This window comes from Pelodiscus sinensis, chromosome 8, assembly GCF_052426305.1.
Source record: "Pelodiscus sinensis isolate ZL-2025 chromosome 8, ASM5242630v1, whole genome shotgun sequence".
Lineage (NCBI taxonomy): Eukaryota > Metazoa > Chordata > Testudines > Trionychidae > Pelodiscus > Pelodiscus sinensis.
Genome location: NC_143059.1, coordinates 59,598,039 through 59,617,348, shown reverse-complemented (window position 1 = coordinate 59,617,348; position 19,310 = coordinate 59,598,039). Strand labels below are relative to the sequence as shown.

At 44.6% G+C, this 19,310-nt stretch overlaps 1 long non-coding RNA gene across 1 annotated transcript in view; it reads left to right on the top strand.

Moving 5' to 3' along the window:
* LOC112545835 (uncharacterized) overlaps positions 1-19,310 on the top strand; it is a 163,586-nt gene that overhangs the window by 4,010 nt on the left and 140,266 nt on the right. The gene's annotated exons all lie outside the window — the stretch shown is intronic.

Below are 19,310 nucleotides of genomic sequence, written 5' to 3'. Positions count from 1 at the left end.
GAGCAATTACCATATAATCACCTTCCAATTAGCTCGCATAATGATGAATTAAACATTCTAGCCTGCTGGATTAGGTTTCTTACTTTGTATATTATTTACGAAGGCTAGCTTCTGCGGAGCACCAAATATCAAATTAGATAGGGAATTTTCGGTTGGGGGTAATTAGGCATTCGGTGCATGTCCTGGGTTTTTGTCACCAGCCGTGTAAAATGCATTGGAAGGTAGTGTCCATCCCATTATGCCTTTTCTTTTTGATGTCTTCAAAAACACCCTTTTCCACAAATGCCCACGGGTTTCAACCCTTCCCCCCACACCACTGCTCTTCACTTTATTGTAAAACCCTTCTTTCTCGCAAAGCCCAAGCCGGCTTTTTCCACCAGTGCAAAGAAACGACCAAGAGAATAACTTTAAAACGGGAAAGAAGTTGAAGCATTAAAAAGAATGTTTAGTTTTTAGAGGACAACCACCAATCTCCACGGTTCTCCTTTGTGCTGAGAATCAGGTGTTGGGAGCTTTACTTGTTAAAAGAGAACTTTCCGAGGGGCTCCTACTTGGCTCTCGAGAGATTTCTCTCTTCTTGCCCACTAATTAGTCATTAGTCATAGTCTTTTAGATGCTTTTATTTTTGCACTGGAGCATATAACTTTAAAAAAAAGGATTTGTTCACAAATTGTGTTTGTCAAGCGATTACTTGAAAATGAGGTCAAACACCGTAAGTATTTACGGGGAGTGTATAATTTTGTAGAGTGGTGACTCCTCAGTGACTGCTTTAGGAAGGGAGTGTCGATTTTTTGATGCCATTTCATGAAATATTGCATCCCTTGAAAATACATGTAAGATCAAAACCCAAAGGATTGAAAAGCAAGGAAATGCTCAGCTGAAAAGGTTGCTACTGACGTCTTTAGGTTTGGGAGCGGATGTGTGCCTATAGAAGACCTATAAACAATGTGGAAAGTTTAGGATTGAGCGTTAGTCCTCAATCTAAATTTCCTGGATTTTTTTGGTTTAAGAAGGGCCTTTAATAGTTTTAATAGTCATTTGTGTGTGAGTAAACATCCATCAGGATTTTAAAACCTGGCCGTGAAATGTGTTGGAGGCAAACATTTCACAAAGAAGAGCTCAGTCCACAAGAACCCCGTCAGTTCCCATTTTTAAAAAGATGGTGAATTTTTAACTCTGGAAGGAATTCTATTCGGCTAGCTTTAAAATAAAACCATCAATGCCTTGACTTCAAATGCTCTTGTGCTACTGCAGTGTAAAACCAGGACCAATTTCTATTTTTTTTATTGAAAATGCAATGTCTACACATCGTTAGCACTTTTACAAAACCTTGGTCTGTATCATCTGGAATATAAAACTAAAATAATAGTATCTGAAACATTCTGAAGTCTCCCATTCAGAGCCAGGGAGAATCAAGGGGGCAAATCATGCTAAGTATTAATGGCATTTTCCCTCTAGCTATCTTTCTTTTGGCATACAAATATATCTTTTTTTAAAGTCAAAATCAGTTGAAGGTTGCATTTCAAAATAATGTCAGGTCCATTTGATAGGTAACCTCACACTGCACAAATTACTTCGATATAATGTGAAATTTAGTTGTCAGACACTGGATGAGCTGGAAACACTGGGAAATCTAATGTGTTTGACTGTCTAAACACCCAAGAAGTAAGAAAAGGGTCTGAATTTCTTTGCTTTCGTGGGTTTCATTCATAGCCTTAACATTGTTTGAACAACCTTCATGTGATTTTGCGGTGTACACAGAATCCATAGAGTCCAGACTTTCTACTTAAGGCCGGACAGGGCAGGATACAGAGAGAATTTAAATGTGATCATTAGTCTGTCATTAGATCAGCAAGTTGCTATCGGAGCCAGGGAAGAAAGTGCATTCTTGCGGGCTGCTAGAGTGAGATCTCCCTAGATAAACTCTGTGATCTCATTCATAATCTAGATAATCGTAGTTATTTTACTTGGCATAGTGGTGCTATTTACTTTTGTGAGATATTTGGAACTCAAGCTAGATTGCAAACCTATTACAGCGAGATTTCTTCTCGTGTCATATTCACCGTTTCACTGTCATAATATTTTTGGACTCTTTCAAGGCGTTCTTAATATAGGAAAGAGATCTATTCTTTAGTGTGTCATTAGGTTTGATTCTGTAGAGGTACGAAAACAAGAACGAAAAGAGATATTGAAACGTGATGGCCATAAATTTAAAATTAACCCTTTTATAAGAACAAGGTTACTTTTAATTGAAAAAATAATAGTAAGTCAACACTTTGCTAAAATATCAAGCAGTCTTTCTTTCTTTCTTTCTTTCTTTCTTTCTTTCTTTCTTTCTTTCTTTCTTTCTTTCTTTCTTTCTTTCTTTCTTTCTTTCTTTCTTTCTTCCTTCCTTCCTTCCTTCCTTCCTTCCTTCCTTCCTTCCTTCCTTCCTTCCTGGAAGGTCACTTCAAGGTCGAAGTGTGACAGAAAGTGAAAATGTAAAGCACTAGGACATAGGGCATGTGATGAAGGATCGTGAGCTAAGTAATTAAAAAGTTGGAGAAGCTCCGGGAAATGTAAGCCACCTTGCCAAAATATTGAAAAGAACCCCCCCCCCCCCACTTTTCAAAGGCTCGGCCTCTACCAAAGACATGATTCTTAGGAGTCCTGAAAGATGTGAAAAAACAACAAATGGTCTGGTAGCACTTTAAAGACTAACAAAACAAGTGCTACCAGACCATATGTTATTTTTTTCTGTAACAGACTAACTCGGCTACCTGAAAGATGTGAGTTAGCATTGTTCTGTAATGCTAAGGGGGATATCCAGTGTTACCTGCTTCGCTCGGGAACTGTTGGTGTGTTTTTGTACAGTCTCGAGCACACTGAAGGCAGGCTCTTCACAAAATCCGTATAAACAAGGAAAGAGAAACAGAAGTGGGAAGTATCTAGTCAAGAGATGTCTATCGCGGTGGCTTTCTGCATGTTACCTGTATAATGAATGCCTACATACGTCACAAGAATCTTGTGTTCATTTGCGGTACCGGTGCCTTGGTTAGAAACGGCCCGTTTTCTTGTACATAAAGCACCCAGAGATTTTTTTAAAATGTGGCGCATTTAAGCAGTAGAATATGCCTCTCTCTATGGCATATTTCTTATACTAACACCAATGGGCCCGATCCGTCTCCACCTGGAGTCGCGTTGACTCCAATGGGAGCTAGATTTGGCTCGGAGGAGGTCATTTACTTTTTAAGAGACTAATTCGAGGTGCAAGGGGACCGAGTTCGTGCCCCTCAGCCTCTTCTGCGATAACACCATACGGGGACCCGATCCTGCTTGCCTCCTCCCGTTGGCAGGTACAAGTCGAGGAGACAGACAGACCCCTTTCCCTCCAGCCCCTGGAGAAACAGGCTTTCTCACCCCACCATGGACTTCCATGGACATTTGCCTTCCCTTGTCAACTTAATTCCGTGTGTGTTCACCACCACTCCCATTGTCATGGTAACTATTTCAACTGCGATCAAACTTTCCCTCAATTTACTCTCCCCGGGTATTTCGTTACACCCTGAACCTGCAGCAAACGCTTGGGCTGCAGAGGTTTCCGTGATCGCTCCCAGCCATCCAGCCTTGCCCGCCGACTGCGGGAGAAGAAATAGACTGGCCCCCCTCCCAGGTGCAACTCCCTCCCCGTCCATTGCTGTCATTCGATTGCTAGGCCACGGCACTGCGCTCTGGTCCCACCACAAACAAGTGGGCTCTCTACGGGGCTTAAAGGGGGAGGAGGGAACCCTCAGGCCTGTGCCATGCAGGGGTTCAGGCTTGGAGCCCATCCGGGTTCTTTCCGACCTTCCATCTCTGTGAAAGTAGGGACAGAGGCAGCTGGTTTGGGTGCTCTATAGTAGACTCTCTTCGCGAAACATACAAGACACAGACCAGGAGGAGGGTTTATGATGGGGAGGGAGGGGGGCGGCGACCAGGAAGTTCTCAAGGCAACTGAAAAAGGAGATTCCCCCCCCCCCACTCCCATCGCTCTGGGGATGCAGTTAAATGGGATCCTTTGAAACTTCCCCACCCGAGGTTTGACTGCGGCTCTTCAGTGAATGTTCCAGTCCTTGGCAGGGGCCGCTTCACTATATGGGCTGGCCGCGGGGTGCCTGGGTGGGTGGCAAAGAGCGCTTGCCAGAGGGGCAGAACATGAAGGAAACACGGCTCCTTCGCGGGAGCAAGGCTGCAGACTTGTGTCTGTCCCCTTTAGCATTGCGCACAGCGCTTTGCTCTGCGGCGCCCGGCCGCTTTACGCATTACGTGGAGAGCTTCTTCAGGGGCAATCACCATAATTTGCTCTTTGATCTCAACAGAGCGCGGAAGGGGGGGGGGAGCGGGGGCTTCCCTTACGGCAGCGCAGGTATCTTGCCCAGGACCAAAGTAACGATCCCAGACATGGGCGCTCCTCGTTCGTAGGACACAGAGCGTCTTTGCTTCGACAGCGCAAGCGATGGAGAGGCGCAAAAGGACGCCCGCCCATTGCAGCGGGATCGACTCTGGAACCTCCGGGCGAGTGGCAGCCTGTAACCGAGGCGTGCACACGGCAGGGTTACCGAGCTCCTCCTTTCACCCATGCCCGGTGCCCGGGAAGGTGTCCTGCTTTGCCACGGGCCAGGCCCCGCAAGGAAGTACCGCAGCGGCGCAACTCTGCGCACTCCCGAGCGCGCTCCTTCCACCTGAGCTACCCTGGCCTGGCTCCTGCAGCCTCCGCGGGCGGGTCTGGCTGCACCGCTAGGCGCTAGGCGGGTTTGACAACAGCACAGGCCGGCCGCTGGGAACGCGCCCTACACCCTTCGCACGGGGCGCGCGCCAACGCACTGGGTCGCCAAGCCCCAGCCTTGCGCGCTGCGCTGCGCTGCGCTGCGCTGGGAGGGAGCGGACTCGTTCGCCCCTGCTCGCCAGCTCCGGGCTCTGGAAACCCGCAGGCGGCGGCTCACGTGGGCGGGGAGGGACACTCAGAGGTCTGGGCCGGGAGATGGCAGGGGGTGTGTGTGCTGGGACGGAGCCGATTGTCCCTTTGGCCAGCCAGGCTGCAGAGCCGGGCGCATCTCCCCTGTCGCGGGGTCAGCTCACAGTTGACCCCGGCGCACACCCCTGCTCTGCCTGCCCCTGCACACCCGCTTGGCGGTCTGTCCTCCCTCAGGGCCAGATCACCCCAGGTGAAATCGCTGCCTCGTGGCTGACAGCTCCCCTTCCCATCGATACACGCCTGCAAGGAATCCTCCTGCTGACACCAACTGGTTTATTCTCCACGAGCCTGAGGAATGCTGGGGCCCAACTAGCCTCTGGGAAGCGAGAGGCTGCTGGGGTCTGAGGGGCAGGGGAGAGCAAGGAGTCCCATCATATAGACTTCAGTGCGTGTGCCCCTTTATCAGGCTTCCCTTGTTCGCTGGGACGTTTCTGATTCCGTTTGGCAAATGAATGTAGTTATGGATTTCTATGAAATTAAAAAAAAGTGGGGTCCAAGAATTTAAAGCAGCGCCACCGCAAGGCCTGTCAGCTCTTTGAGGAAATGATCCTGTGTTTATTCAGATGTGCTTCTCTCCGTAATTGTTGTCTGGGGGGAAAGCACGGGCTAAACTCCTTTAGTCTTGCAGCCGCCCTTGACTGGGGACTGATTTATTAAAGCAGAATGTAGGGGAGAGGAGAGAGAGAGAAGTTGGAAACCGGGCTGTACCATAGGAGGGTTCATTTCCAAACGAGTGAAGGGGAGGCGGAGAGAGAGATTCTGTAAACTGGCTCCAAATTTATCTGCCACTGATTCATTGTTTGAACAGGTTGAAGGCGTGATAATGAGGTTTTTAAGAACCCTGAACAAACAGTCTTTCTATAAACCTGATTAGATTGTCCTGGGTGGAGAGGGGGACAGAGAAAGTGGCGGGAGAAGATTGTTTGACTACTCAGCGATGAGTTCTTTTCGAGTATGTGTATACACACACGTATCTATCAATCAAGCTTTTTAGAGGGTGTCACCAGCAGAGGTGTGGGAAGAAAAGTGCATGTTAAATGATGCCATTAGACTGGAGTGCAACAAGCAAAGACAAGGTAATTGGCAGCAATTCTCAGACCCAGTCCGGTGACCTGTTAATCTGTTGCCACTAGCATTCCACCAGGGGAAAAACTGCACGGTGGAGAAATAGTCTTTCCGCTTATCTCAGGCCTGGCCAGCTTGTTAATGTTCAGCTTGACAAGAGAGAGCGAGAGGGCTGCTGCGGGGGAACCTGTCTTCATTCAATCAGATTATTACTCCAATTGCTGAGTGTAATTTACAGCCCTATGATTTAATTTATTCCCCGGGTTTTCTGGATCAGGGAAGGGTTTGGCACCAGAGTGTTGGAAAGGAGAACCAGGAGGTCTCGGTGGAGCAGGGAGCGCTGTTCAGCATCTCCAAACTTTCACAGAGTGTAGGAAAGGGTTGTGCAAAAATCGCAGAGGTACACGTGGACCTGCCTCCTCTCTGTGCCTGGAGACTTGGCCTGAAACAAGCGCTTGCCTTCATTCATAATCGAGTGTCTCGTTCATTCCTGTGCACTTGCCAACAGCCGGGAGGTTGCTTTGTACAGTGCCTGGATCCCCTCCCTCCCAAACACTCAACAATGGCGCAAACCACAGAGGTAAAGCAACAATGGTTTAATACAATCACTTCCCCAGCCCGCTTTGGATCTGAAAAAGGCGCTGGCCACAGGGATAACAAAACAGAACCCCCACACCAGAACAGGTATCTGAAGGGTCATGGGAGGGGTGGGGGTGTCCAGGACAGGAACAACAGCCTTCCAAAGACTTTTAAATGATTTATCAGCCAGCCGGGCATGAAATAACACAGACATAATGTGTTTTGTGGTAACACACTGGAAAGGGAAAAGTCTAAGAAAGAGGGGTAGAAGAAATAATTCTGGGGGCACCGTATAGACTAACAAATTATATGTGTGTGTGTGTGCATGCATATGCGTGTATTATACATTTGTTTGTTTCTAAGGTGCCAAAGAACTACTTGTTGTCTGGAATGAAAAGTCAGGCTTCCCACCTTTTGTTTTAATATACAGTATTTCTACTCCAGCCTTTCAACTTCTTCCAGTTTTACTGAGTTGATACCAAGGAACAATTTATTGGTAAAAATGAGGTCTGTTAATATACACCCAGGGCTGAAAATGGGTTGTTACTCAGGGGACGTTCACAAGGCCTTGAGAAATGACTGCTAGGGTACATGAAAAGGAGATTTGGGGCATTTTATGTTGTTTACAGACATTTGGAGCAGGTAAGGTGAAGAGTTTTTGCTTGTTACAAGGTTATTCTGCACCCCCACACAACTGTACAGTTACTTGAACTTTATGCCAAATTTGTGAATTAATTACACAGATGGGTTTCATTGTTTCCATATTTGTTATATAACTGTAGAGCAAGACTACTCAGTTCATTAGGATGGATAGTGCCATGTGGGAGGGGTCAAAATCTACGAGCATGGAAAAACAGCTCATTTTTTCCCATAAAATGACTGATCGCAGTGTGAACAGCTGTACTTTCCAAATGGCCCCTTCTTTAATAACATAGTATCAGGAATCTTTTGAGGGAGTCCAAGAGCAGTAACCAAACAAATGAGAGAATTAAAAATAACCCTGTGGCAGCAGATCTCAAACTTCATTGTTGTCTGACAACAAAAATTACTACACAACTGCAGGAGGGGGGACTGAAGCCCAAGCTGGTCCAAGCCCTGCTGTTGGGTGAAGAGAGGGGTAACTGCCCTGGGACCTGGAGAGTCTAAAGGTCCTGGAGTTCCAGCCACCGTTACTGTGGCAACGGCAGGGCCTGGAGCACCCTGTGGCATGCTTTGGGTGGATCTAAGGGCTTGAGCAGGGGGAGCCGGTATGGTGTGCTCCAGGCTGTGCTGAGGGCTGGTGGCTCCTGTCCTGCCCCTTCTACTCACAGCCCTGCCTCTTCCAGGAGTAGGGAGCTCCCCCTCCGATCTTGCTCAGGGGCTCAGCATGGCTGTCAGCTCCCCTGGGGGGCAAAGAGGCCAAGGGCTTCTGCCCTGGGTGGGGGCATGTTAGCCTTCCTGTTCAGGGGTGAAGTTCTTGGACTTCCGTTTAGCCCCTTGTGGTGGGGCTTGGGCTTCAGTTTTGGCCCTGGCCCTCTGTAAATCTAACACTAGCCTTGGCAACCCTATTAAAATGGGATCATGACCCACTTTGGGGGCCTGATTCATAGGTGAGAATTTATGGCTTGAAAGGCATAGGAAAGGCTTTACAAAATCTAATGAAATAAGATGTCCTAAAAAGCCCTGCTACAAGAAATCGTTGTCATTTCTTTTATAACCAATTAAACATTTGAGAACTCAATTCAAACAGGTGGAGGTAGAGCTCTTTACATCAATTTGAAGGTGCATTAAACCATGAGGAAAATTTGTATGCTAGTAAACAAACTGTCCCACAAAGTATTTTTTTTATTTTGATAATTGAAAGACGTAAAAGAACCAGGCATATATTTACAAACCATGCAAATTGTCACCATTACACCGTAGATGACAGTTATTCCACGGTTACTCTAAATGACACACTTTCCTCTCCATTCTCCCCACATAGTTACTAGCTTTAGTTCAAATATATTTCTAATGGAACCTTGGCTCCAAATGTTGGAAACTTTCCCTACTGGTCAAAAAACAAAGGGGATGATTTGAAATGCACCAAGGGAGCTCCGCATGCAAGCTTACACACACTTTGTGCAAAACAAATAGCAACCACGCTGAGATGGGTGGAAGATGTTTGATTTTTTTTTTTTGTTAATAAATGGGACTTTTAAACTGTGATAAATGAGGCTGTCATGTGACCTGACTGGTGTAGCAAGCCTTTGTGTTTCTGTGCTTGGCTGTGACGTGAGTGACCTTGCAAGGCAGCAGTGCCACTGGGAATGTTTCAGTTAATGGTACAATAGATATACGACCGGGGAATTTAAGCATCTGGCCACAAGTTTGCCCTCCCACTCCCACTTCCAACTACCTATTGCTATGTCTACTCTACAAGTTATTTTATTCTTACCTTGCTGTCCAGACCAATACTGTGTACCCTATGCAAGACCTTGAACATTTCCTGGAAAGACTGTTAGCATTTGTGTTTCTTGCACCTTTCCCATTGAAGGAGTCTCTTTCAAAGACACTGCCCTCTGACCATTTGAACAGCGGGTGAGTGTACTCATGTAAATAGTTGGTGTGGTTCCTTAATTATACCACACATGCCCAACCCATCTGTCAACTTATTAAGGCTCAAATGGGGGGCACATATGTGGCAACAATCCCAAAGGAGGGTCACACCGACAAAGTATTCATCAAGGAAACTAAAACTGATGTTGGATTAATTTCTTTAGTATAAATACAACTCTTTCCATAACCTCAGTCTTTGGAGTCTTTATTGCTCACGTAAAGAATTTTCCCCGAGAGGAATGAGGTGGACAGGAAACGGGTGTGGAATGTAGGCAGCTTTGTGACCTTCCTTGAAGTGAATGGCATCGGAGAGGTATGCAGGCCTGCGTGTGAATGCCATGGGGGTGGTTCTTCATCAGGTGCCTGATCCAAAGTCCATTAAGTGAGCTGAAAGACAGTCGTTGACATACCCAGCTCTTCAACAGGCCCTAGCATACGAACAGCTGCACAACTTAAAACTAGATGAGGGCAGCCCTGTGGAATTCTTATAACTCTTACATGGCAGGATGGCTTAGTGGGTAGCATAAGAGAACAAGACACGAATAGCATAATTCAGAAGACACAGCAATACAGGTCAAAGCACGTGGTCAGGCAGACATATTTCAACTCTTACCCAGCTGGCAGCCCAGATGCCAGAGAATAGAATTTTGGGCAGTAGGTCTGATTGTTAACCGGTGAACAGATTAAATGGGATCCCACAGGCAAGGGGCCAGGCTGGTAGCCCTGTAGGGCTGCTGGCTGCCAGCCCCATAAGACTGCTGGCCACTGGATCCACAGGGCTGCTTGTTAACTTGTTACCGGTAAGCATCACGCAGTTAGGGTGATGCTTACCATGAAACCAGTTAACCGGTTACCTGTTCACATCCCTAGCTTACAACGGCCAAGAGCAGAGCTCAGTGTGTTACCCTATAATTCAAGCAGGATCTGTTTCACTGGATATCTGACAAATATTTTAGAAATGGCTACATACAACGGACAAACAAGTCTTGCATTCCTTATTTCTACAAAGCCAATCACAATAGCATGCTGGGGGGCATATCCTGGCAAAATATCTATGGGTACGTCTACATTGTGCAGCTATTTTGGGATACCAGAGGTATCCTAAAACAGCTGCACAGGGTAGACGTACCCTATGTAACTCTGGTGTAAATGAGATCAGGATCTGGCCCTGCAACTCCAACCTCTATCACTGATCAGCAGTTCTAATGTGCTCATAATGTGCACTAGCAAAGCTCTGTTTTAAGCAAAGAGAACTGGTTGATTTATAATTTTCTGGTAGGAATAGTTGAGTTTGCCAGTGTTCCATTTAATTCATATTCTTTGGAGGGGGGAGGAAAACTGCTCTTGTTCCGTAACCACATGCCTTCCAATATAAAACAAACTGTTGATATTGGGGATGTGTCGCTTGATTATCCTAAACAGTTCTTTTCAAAAGTTGTCCGTTGACTTCCTTCTACGTTTTACAAGTACAGTATGTCACATTGACTCAAGAGTATTGTGGCTACCTGTACTTAGCAAGAAACAGATACCAGGTGAATTTTAATACTGGTAAAACAAGAATGCTACCGACTGCATGCAGAATTCCCAAGTGGAATGTGTGAGCAAGGCCTCCAGGACGGTTTCTAAAGCAAAGTGAATTGCAACATTAACTGTGGATCTAATTCAGATTGTCAGACAAGTATGCAAATGTTTGGGTATGATGTTATGTAATGTTTACCTTCTGTAACACCACACAGACTCATTATGGGGGGAAATATATCTCTGCATGCACACAAAGAATCAAATTCTATCAGAAACTTTTAGGCAGACCATCTCCATTGATTTCACTTTCTTCTTGCTCTTTAGAGTGCAAGTTACACCAGTGCAGACTCTCTGAGATTCAGCCCGCCTTATACCTACTTACACACAATAATGTGTAACTTACACCACCTCTGCATCTGGCCCAATGCTTAAATAGGGTTAGGTTTCAGAAAACAGAGATGGCGAACCCACCCTGTCTCCATTGACTTCAGGGGAAACAGAAATGGGCCCAATGTTACAGTGTGTGATGAAAAGAGTGTGTGTTCTTTTGTGTAGCTGAGTCAGCAGGGAGAGTTGGCTTTTTTCTCCTTTATGTAGAACACAATAAACAATTTGACTTGCATCATACTGTATGGTTTAAGGACCCTTTGCCTGAATAAGGACTTTAAGATCAAGCCCTTTTTTATTACACGCTGTATCCCTAAATACTTTACAGAGTTAATGAATGAAATGTCAGCACTGAATACCAGCAGAGAGAGAGAGAGAGTACAAGAGAAAAAACTGAATTGTAAAAGCAGTGCAAGAATAAGGTGGAGACATATAATATAATAGTTTTCTAACTTCTTGTTTACAAGAAACCACCTTATTCAATATATCCCATCACCGCAGGAATAGTGGAGGGTATGTGTGTAATTCTATGGTCTGTGTTATGCAGCACCTTAAAGACTGACGGTATGGCTATACTACAGAGTTTTGCTGGAGAAACGGCTGTTTTTCTGACAAACCCTGAGTTACATCCACACTGCAATCGTGTTCTTCCAAAAGTAAATTGAAAGAACAGAGGGGTTTTCCCGGTGTTGGTATTCCTCTTTCTACGAGGAAGAAGCTTTTTTCTGAAAGAACTCTTTCGTAAAAAGGCGTGTGTGGATGGGGAAGAAGGAGTTCTTTTGAAAGAAAAGGAAACAGGAAAAAGCACAGGTGCCCTGGTGGCCATTCTGTCCATAGTAATCACAGCTTAAATGCGAGATAGCGTACATGTAGTGTGGATGCCATCTTTCAGAAAAGCAGATTGCTTTTTCGATGCACTTTTGTGTGTGGCGCTCTCTTTTGGAAGAAGTTTCTTCGGAAGAACTCTTCTGAAAAATGGTTCTTCCGAAAGAAGCCTGCAGTCTAGATATAACCTAACAGATTTATCAGGGCACAAGCTTTTGTGGGTAAAACTCACTTTGCTAGATCTGACAAAGTGGGGTTTACTCACAAAAGCTTGTGCCCAAATAAATCTTAGTCTAAATGGTGCCACATAACTTCTCATTGTTTTTGCAAATACAGACGAACATGACTATCCCTCTTCTAGCTATGTTATGTAGAAAGTGAAAACAGGTGATTATAGTGAATACATTTTCGGAAAAGAGCGTCTAGATGGCATGGACGCTTTTCCGCAAAAACACTTTTTGCAGAAAAGCATCCATGGCCAATCTAGATGCGCTTTTGCGCAAAACAAATCTCAGCTGTCTACACTGGCCCTTTGCGCAAAAGGGACTTTTGCCCGAACGGGAGCAACATAGTATTTCTGCAAAAAGCACTGATTTCTGACAGTAGGAAGTCAGTGCTTTTGCGGAAATTCAAGCGGCCAGTGTAGACAGCTGGCAAGTTTTTCCAGAAAAACGGCTGATTTTCCGGAAAAACTGGCCAGTCTAGACACAGCCTGAATGTTTATCAATCTATAAAGCTATGTTTGCCGCATGCACATTTTTTTTGTATTGTTTTAAAAACAGTGTTCAAATTGTAGGGAGAGGTTAGAAGGATTTTTTTCCTTTGCTACAAAAAGTGTAAACAATTTTTTGAATGGTTCCAGAAGAGAAGCTATAGCATATACTTTGAATAGCTACTTTTATTCAACTGTGTCACACCAGGTTAAAATGTACTCATGTAGTCTTGCATAAAATAGTCAAAAAAATAAAGTGTCAGAATAGTTATTTTTTTATAATGCTGTTGTTTATGTTTGTTATAAATGTGGAGACAGATATACTGTGCTCTGAAACATTTTAAACTCATATAAACTGTGTTAAGAGTTGAAGCTTGATTTAGTAACAAACTGTGAGCCATCATTGTTTGTAAAGAATTCACTCCAGAAAAATGTAGGTCATGAGACAAGGATAAATGTCTCCACAACTTGTGTACATTAAGACCAGGTCTACATTACTGGAGAAAGTTGACCTGAGATACACAACTCTAGCTATGAGAATAGTGTAGCTGAAAGTCTCTGTACCTTAAGTTGAATTTCTGTGGCGTCCCCACTGTGAGAGGTCAATGGGAAAACGTTACCTTACTCTTTGTTACCCTGTGGAGTACTGGAATCCACAGGGATGCCATCAGTGGTCAATTTAGTGGGCCTTTACTAGACCCACTAAATCAAACCCCAGGGCTATGTCTACACTGGCCCCTTCTTCGGAAGAGGCATGCTAATTTAGAACTTTGGAATAGGGAAATGCGCGGGGGATTTAAATATCCCCCGCGGGATTTAAATAAACATGGCCGCCACTTTTTTTCCGGCTTGGGGAAAAGCCGGAAAAGAGCGTCCAGACTGGCGTGATCCTCCGGAATAAAGCACTATTCCGGAGGATCTCTTATTCAAGGATCTATACTTCAAGTAGGAATAAGAAATCCTCCGGAATAGGGCTTTATTCCGGAGGATCGCGCCAGTCTGGACGCTCTTTTCTGGCTTTTCCCCAAGCCGGAAAAAAAGTGGCGGCCATGTTTATTTAAATCCCGCGGGAGATATTTAAATCCCCCGCGCATTTCCCTACTCCAAAGTTCTAAATTAGCATGCCTCTTCCGAAGAAGGGGCCAGTGTAGACACAGCCCAGGAGATTGCACTCTGGAGCTCATGAAGACAAGCCCTTAAACTCTATTCTCTTATTCATCACTGATTTACATTCAAATGCAAATGTACAGAGAACACAGGTGTCCAACAGGGACGCCAATTATAAGGGGTTTCTGACTCAAAATAGAGAGTTAAAAAACTTTCACTCGCATAGAATATGCAGTAACAAAGAACACTGGTTAAGACGCATGATGCATTCATTTCAGTTTTGTTGTAGCTGACTGATGCTATTTATACACTGAACTAATCAAAGCCAGAAGTGTTTCATCATACTAAATGGCATGAAAAATATATCATGCACATCCAGGGTGAAATTCTGGCATTTCTGAAGTCAATAGCAAAACTCCCATTGACTTCAGAAGAATCAGGATTTCACCCTAAATATATCTGACTAAGAAAGTTCATGACAATAGAGTTTTATACATCATTTGAATAGCAGAAGTTTATTGGTAAATGTTAATAATTCTTTAGTGTAAAATAGAAATACAGTTATATGTTTACTCAGCCTTTACAGAGTGGATATGCTTCATCAGTTGTATGGACAGTCAGGTTAAATATATGGATTCATGTTATGCACTTCTGTGCAAACTGTTAGAAGGAATATCTGAATGTGCTTCAACTTCTTCAAAATTCCCCAAACAAGCTCTTGGGTTTGTATCCAGATCATCTAAATGTGAATACTTTGCTTTTTAGTATGTCTCCAGAACTCAACTGTAATAAATTCAATAGAAATTCTTGGATGAGTCTGTTAGAGATAGGAAAGAACTATAGTTCTTCCAGTCTCTTGCTCTCGAACTAATTGAACAGCCTTCTACTGAACTAATCAGTCATGAGAAGGACTGCTGACTCCCCTATTGTTCCCATCACGGAATGTGATCCTACTTTTCTGTGAGGTTTGGATTTTGTCTGAATGATTTGAAGAACTATTAAGCAGAGGCTATAAAAAAGGGTTTGTTGTGTTTTTGCTACCATTTGAGTACAGAAAGCAAAAGCTTGTTAAATGTAACCTTACAAAGTTGTAGATGCCATTGTCTGTGGACAAATTGAGGTCTAAATTCACTGGATAAATTGTTCATTATGAATTGGTCTTCAGCTGTACTCTAAATTCATTGGAAAGTGTCATGGGATCTTTAATGGCCTTAAGTGGTCAGGACCTTGATTTTGCATTTCAATCAGAAGAACAACTTGTCAAAAATGTGAACATTTTTCTGTGGTAAGAGGATTAATTTTTTTGAAAAGTTTTGTGACCTTCCCCCTTGCAAACAGTGAATATCAATTTTTGAGGGGAAAAAGGATAAATTGTATGACAGATTGGTCCTTTGTTTTGCACAACACTAATCAAAACCTTAAAACCACAGTAGGGAATGAATTCAGTTCTATGTGATAGGAAAAAGTGACACATATTGAATAAGCTGCAATTTTAGACTTGGACGTGTAATAGGTCGCTTTGAATTAATGACCAATCTTTTATTTTATTTAAATTACAAATTTAGACAAAGATCATGACCTCAGATGCTGCAACTGAAAAAAAAAAATATGTTAGCTTTTCTGAAAGTATTACAAATGAATAAACCTGGGAAAAATATGCCTAAGAGGTAAGGGTACGTCTACACTAGCCCCCTAGTTTGAACTAGAAAGGCCAGCGTCTACACACGGCAGTGAAACAGGAGTTCGAAGTAACCCTTAACTCGAATTAGCTGATAAACCTCGTTCCAGGAGGAGTAACAGCTAATTTGAGTGAAGGGGTTACTTCAAACTCCCGTTTCACTGCCGCGTGTAGATGCGGGCAGTTACTCCGGGCTAGTCAATTTCCAAAATGGCGACCGCCCGGAGAACATGCTAATGAAGCATGGGATGTTTACACTTAATTTGCAATTTCGGTCGCCCTCAGCCTCCCTAGTTCGAACAAGGGGGCTAATGTAGATGTACCCTAAGTATCTATTCACTTTGGAGCTCATTCCTCTCCCAAACATTTGTGTTTCTTTAGCTAGCTGCTTCTCAAAAGAAATAGTTCCTTGATTTGGATATGGTAATGATCAGAGAGACGAAACAATATATTCTTTATAGTCCCCTGGTTATGGCCCTGCCCAATTAGGTTTCACTAGGCAAGGCTGGAGGATCATCCTAAAACATTGTGAAGAGGAAAATAGAGAACTAAAGAGACAAGAGGCTTTAAGGGACTGGAAAAAGGAGTTTCAAACCATCTTAACAAATCTGTTTAACTGCAGCTTGATGGAGGAAGAGAAATGGTAAGATCTGGCTCTGAGGATTGGTATCTCACAAAACTCGTCAGTTCTTGGTCTCGAGTTTGAATCATCAATCAAAAGTCACTACAATCTCATGGGGTCTTGTCTGAAACAAACTCATGGTCTCCAATTCAGGTCTTGGGAGACATGTCACTACATTCAAACAGAACAACAATCTTGTACGTGGCTACGTGGTCAGCCATCTTAGAACAGAGCAGAGGTCTCAAACACACGGCCCATCTGCAGCCCATGCAATTCCATAACCCCACTCATGCACAGCTGGGGTATGTCTACACTACCCTCCTAGTTCGAACTAGGAGGGTAATGTAGGCATACCGCACTTGCAAATGAAGCCCGGGATTTGAATTTCCTGGGCTTCATTTGCATAAGCGGGGAGCCGCCATTTTTTAAACCCCGCTTGTTCGAACCCCGTGTAGCGCAGCTACACGGGGCTCAAACTAGGTAGTTCCATGAGGTGTACCGGTAGGTTCGGAATAGGAACCTAGTCCGAACTACCTAGTTCGAGCCCCGTGTAGCCGTGCTACACGGGGTTCGAACAAGCGGGGATTTAAAAATGGCGGCTCCCCGCTTATGCAAATGAAGCCCGGGAAATTCAAATCCCGGGCTTCATTTGCAAGTGCGGTATGCCTACATTACCCGCTAGTTCGAACTAGCGGGGTAGTGTAGACATACCCCTGGGGAGGGTATCCACACCCTTCCCCTGGCTGTGCCCCCACTCTGCCTCTTCCCACTCCTGCTTGGGCTCCCTCATCATGCTCCTTCCCCCAAGGGTTGTGACTTTGGGGATTACTGGAGAGCCTAGCATTCACCTACAGGGGGACAGCTGGGTTGAGGGCCCCTCCTGCACTCACCACAACAGCAGCAGCATCAGGAAAGTGGAGCAACACGGCAGCCTCTGCTCTGCTGCTCTCTCCCAGGCTAGCCCAGTCTCTATGCTTCACAGCCACAGGGGGAAGTGCAGTGCCCCATGCCCAGGGTGAGTTGACTTGGGAAATGGCAGTGGAGCAGAGCAGGCTGCTGCCGTGGTGAGTGCAGAGGGTTCTGAGACCTGCTGCCAGCCCTGGCCAGCCCAGGTCCCCATGGGCTAACCTGAGTATAGGGGACCGTCCCTTCCATAGGACAGTTGGGGTGGCTACACTGAACCAATCTATGGGTGGGATGACTCTGCACACACCTCCCCTGAGCTACAGGGACATGCTGGCAGTGGTGCAGAGCTGGCAGCCATTCGGTGGTGTTGGCAGGCGCTAAGGAAGGGTGTGAAATCACCTAGGCGGGGCCAGGGATGCATGGGGGAGCAGGGGGCAGAAGCACACAGGCCAGCAGATGGGGCCAGGAGCTGAGAAGGGCAGGAAACATGCAGAGACCTCCTCCCCGGAGCCCTGCCGGGGGGGGGGGGGGAGGATGTGCCCATTGGCCCACTGAGAGGAATTGAGGATAGGCCCTAAAATGAATTGAGTTTGAGACTCCTGGTGTAGAGTTGAAGGGACTGAACGGGCAAGGAGAAGCAATTACACCTCCAAACAGGGTTCCTTTAAGCCGGGGTTGGTATGCCCATGGTATGCCCTTACCATGAGGTGAACTGAGGTGGCCGCTTCAGGTGCCAGATTGTGTGTGGAGTGGGGAGGGCGGTGCCACTAGGACCCAGAATGTAGAAAATTATGTCTGCTGCTGGTGCATAGGTATTCTCTCTGCCCTAGATGCACAGAGAGGAGTAGAACAGGAAGAAGGCAGAATTGAGACCTTTCAAAGTTTTGGCCCAAGCGAGGGGGTATGGGGGCGTCATTTGAGCTCCCCGTGCCAAAATGTTGTGGGCTGGCCCTGTGCCCAATGGGGGTGGCACGGGCAAACGTACACTGCCATTGCCTACCTTTTTGCCTGGTTTGTAGCTGAACGGAGTCGAGCTGTCACAAGGGCTCTCTGCCCAGTGCTTTTTCTGAGTTCTACATTCAAGTTTGAAAAGAAAAATATCACCAGGCCTATCGTAAAGACTTGAACATAGCACTTCATTATTTCTGTGTTGGCCCAAAGGTGGTCATTTAAATGTAGTTTGCGCTCTGTTGATTTATGGAAGCTAAATTAATGCAATAAAACTTCACAGGTCTGTTTCATGAACATTATTGATAAAATTCTCACTAAAATAAATGTGAAAATCCATCTTTATGAACTTTAATACTTGGTTCTGGCATCTGTTTTTCATTTAACAAGTTGACTGAAATGAATGTAACTACAAAAACTAGAACAGCCAAATGTGTACATATCATTGCACAAAAATGGTTATTTCATCACTCAGTAATAATCATTTCTGATTTATTTGAACTGACTTGCAGGGTCTGACTGTCAGTTCTTGCTTGGGATTTGAGTTCAACGGGAGTTTTGCTTACGCAAGGATTGCATGATCTGACCCTTGGAGCTTTATTCGAAAAAAAAAAAGAAAAAAACCAACCCCAAACCAAAAAAAGCAAAACAAAACCACACAATCCTTTGGAAATAGCCACATGTAAAGTAACTAGCATGAATTAGATGTGCTGAAAATACATCTGAATTTTTGTTCCATTATAATACATTGTTCCTTTGGAGTACAAGTAGAACATATACCAAGTGAGTACAGATGGCTCCTGTGCAAACTTATGTTAAGGTGATGCTATTTATGGGCTGAAAACATTTATGGATATAAGGAAACTGGCTTTCATCATACATAGACCTGTGTAAAGATCACATAAAAGATTTAGGCATGAATGCATTTGAAAAGAAATAGAGCATGCTGTAAATTATTCATAGCCATAGGAAAATGATGCACAGTAAAGAAGAAAGTGTCCAGAGACTAGCTTGAGTGTTAGCAACAAGACAAGCTCAGGAATGGCACCAAAAGTGCTTGAACTTAATATTTATGGTTTTTTATGAAGCTATACTAGACACCCTTCTAAAGTGACACCTTTTGTAGCTTTTCATGGGAATTCAGTGCTTACACATCAATAGGCCCTGTTCGACAACAGGGAGTTATTTTGAAATAACAAGTGACGTGTCCACACTACCAAGCCCATTATTTCAAAATGAGGCAGTGTTTCTTAAACTATGTTCCGCAGAACACTAGTGTTCCGTGAACAATTCGCAGGTGTGCCGCGACCTCTTCTTTGTTTTTGTCTTTTTTTGTCTGACAACAATTTTTTTTGAAGAAAGTTTTCATAGTGTTCCACATAAAAAAATA